The 3,113-nt window shown below is 44.3% G+C and overlaps 1 non-coding gene across 1 annotated transcript; it reads right to left on the bottom strand.

Moving 5' to 3' along the window:
• Positions 1-1,581: 1,581 nt before the first annotated feature.
• Positions 1,582-1,653, bottom strand: TRNAW-CCA (transfer RNA tryptophan (anticodon CCA)). The gene has a single exon. It is a non-coding gene; the product is annotated as a tRNA-Trp (tRNA).
• Between the last annotated feature and the right edge of the window lie 1,460 nt (positions 1,654-3,113).

Here is a 3,113-nt window from a genome sequence, read left to right as displayed (position 1 = left end):
TTAGTCCACCTGTGTGTTCGTCAGGTGGTTTCACGTTTCATGTTTTTCCGGGACACTACACACCCAGTAACGCGGGCATTCCTGCAAGTAAATTTTGGTTCATGCTTTACCGAACATCATTGTGTCTTCTAAAGCTTCTGATCGTCCGTGTTTGTGGTGATTCATGCATGAGGTCTGTTCGTTTCCTACTTGTTCGTTTTTCCAGTGAATTTCTTTTTTCGGTGTCGAGCAAACGGTTGTACACGGATTTAATCTGTATGCTCTTTGCTCCGCCAACTATTGCTCAGTATATTTCGGTTTACCGGGACATGACGTATTCAAGAGAGTACGTAAAATTCCCTCCTCGCCATGTACAAAAACATTTTTCTTTAAGCTACACAGTGAGACATTACCAGTTAAAACATGGCTAGAGAAAAAAGGTATTTTCGTGTCTATGGTGAACTGTTGCCTTTGTGATGCTCCTGAAACGATTGGGCATTGTTTCATCCATTGAAAATATTCAATACTCTTCTGGGACACCGTGAAACGAACACTGAGAAAAAAAAAAGAATTTGACGCCGCATTCCGTACGATTTCTCGCTGCACTACCATTTGTTGATGAGCCCTTACATATGTTATATTTAATTAGATTACACCATCTGTGGAAAACACGCATGATAGACAGACATCGTGAAACTGTTGTTTCTGCCAAAGACCATGTGTCTAGAATGATTGTACACCTAAAATAATTGTATGCCCAGGCTGAGTATGAAAAGGAGTGGTACTGAAGTTTAGTACTGTATTGTTTATGGCCTTTTTTCTTGTTCTTTTTGCTTAGATGTGGCGTGTTATGATGTATTCGCGTTATGCTGCGAACTGACTATTTTCTCGTGCTTGTGTGTTGATGTGCCACCCTTTGTAGAAAGCTCATGTACATAAAACATCGCATCATTGTAATAAATACACTGCTGAAGAAAAAAAAGTGGCGATAGCCCAGTGGTCTCACTGAGCGGCACTTAAATGAGATCTGTTCGGGCAACTGCGGGTTCGACTCCCAGTCATAGACATCAATTCAATTTCTTTTTCTATTTTTCATGGTTTGACCTCCAACTCAGCTGAAGGTCAAAACTGCAATAAAATGCAATAAATTCAATAAAAAGATACGCCTTACTTCCGCGCGAAATACGGACGGAGGCATGAAATGTTGCTTAAGGTAAGTGTGGTGTATTTTTTGGATACATGAAAAAGAAACGCTGATCGTATCCGTTCAGCGTATCTTGGACAAAAGAAATGTACCGCGGCCCTGTGGAACGTACCTAAGCCACTAAAGATAAAAAAAAAAATCGCATGGTGTAAGGAATGATTTGTACCAACTGAAATAAAATAGCCACAATGTGTTTCGGCCCTTTGCAATATTTTGTTTTAACTTGGTTGGATATACAGGGAACCCTTCGTTCAGTTCTTGATGGCACATTAGAAGTGACTGGAAAATGTTCGATGTATGAATGATGGTCATATCGTTCATCGAAATGAAGAGCCTGACAGGAACTAACATTATAAGTTGTCTTTGCCGACGATTATAGCACATGAAAAAAACAAACGTGACCCGTACGTGATTCGAACACGCAACCTTCTGATCTGGAGTCAGACGCGCTACCGTTGCGCCAACGAGTCAGGCATGCGCTTTTGGTAGGAAGCACAGTTGTTGGGAATGCACTTATCAGAGCTTGCGTGCGGCTTTGTATGGTCAGCTTTCTTCCGTTATCATTTGCCTTGATAAAGGCCAGTCTTCCCAAAGAACAGATACTCTCGGCTATTGAGCTCACAGAAGCCCATGCCTCTTTTTTCTCTTCGGGCCTGTGTCGTCTTCGTATATTTGTGTGAACAACTGGCTGATTACCGTGTACTCTCGCAGTGGTGCATCAGAAATTCTTAAAACGCGCATTCCACAAAACGCACTACAGAGCACGCAATGGAAACTACGAAAGCACTGCGATGCGCCTCAAGTATTTTTTGAAGCGCTCTTGCGTGAAACGTACGCCGCCAAAACATTCGTCCTGAGTGTTTGGCGTGGTTGAACACTTGAAGCACGTACCTTTTATGAGAAAACAAAACTAAGTTTTATTGAGTGGTTTGGTTTGGTTTATAGGGGTTTAACGTTGGAAAGCGACTCAGGCTATGAGGGATGCCGCAGTGAGGAGGCTAGAAAATTGATTAAAGTTTATGTTTCCTGAAAACAATTTATTTTACTTTAAACATTTCTTTCTTTTTTAAGCCGGCCTCTTACTTTTATTGATAATTTTGTTGATGAACATAGCTACGCAACAAATATATTTTGCAGCTGTCTCCTTTATCAGCTCCCAATATAACTGAATTCCGCTGCTATAGCTTTGAGGTCACAATGAGAACCTTAGGCATGCCGCTTATATTCAGCCTTGGCTAGAGCCTGTAGCAGCTTCTCTAACGGCGGTGTCCTGAACCTGAAAAATGAAACACAGGAGGAATAAACAGAGAGCCTTTTGCTCCCAGATATTTCACGGACCCGGAACTAAGAAGCGTGCCGCCACCCAATTTCCACACCAGCCTGCTTTCTGCAGAAGCCGATGGACATGAAGAACGAGGCGGCCGATGTCCCTCAAAGGAGGCCCTCCAAGCAATGGCGAAAACCAATCGCCATGACGTCATTGGTTGGAAGGCGTCAATTGGGGGGCATTTGCCGCTTCATCCTGCGGTTGCATTTGACTGCCGTAAGTATTTTTCATATATATTCAGGGTCATTAAGCAAACCGTTTGAACAACTTGTTGTGATGTGCACACTTGACTGTCAAGGGGTTTTTGTAACGCTGCTTGTCGGCAGTGGTGCGTCGGACAGCGGTGCGCCGTGTGTGCCAGCCCCGCGTTGCGCGTGTGCGCGTGCGTAGGGTGTGCGCGAGGCAGGCACGAGGAGCGGATCGGTGACGTGTCAGCAAACCGAGGTGTAAAGGAAGACACTGCAGCACAAGTCTGGTCGTTCAAGCGTGGAAGTGGCAGCGGTCGGACGTTGGGTTCGAGCTGCCAGTGACTTCCCTTGGATCATCAACGCAAGACCATTAAGCCTTGTTCAAGCGTGGAAGTGGCAGCGGTCGGACGTTGGG

This window comes from Amblyomma mixtum, chromosome 10, assembly GCF_055824585.1.
Source record: "Amblyomma mixtum isolate Tamu chromosome 10, ASM5582458v1, whole genome shotgun sequence".
Lineage (NCBI taxonomy): Eukaryota > Metazoa > Arthropoda > Arachnida > Ixodida > Ixodidae > Amblyomma > Amblyomma mixtum.
The sequence above is the reverse complement of the archived record's forward strand: the minus strand, read 5'-3'. Positions and strand labels throughout refer to the sequence as shown.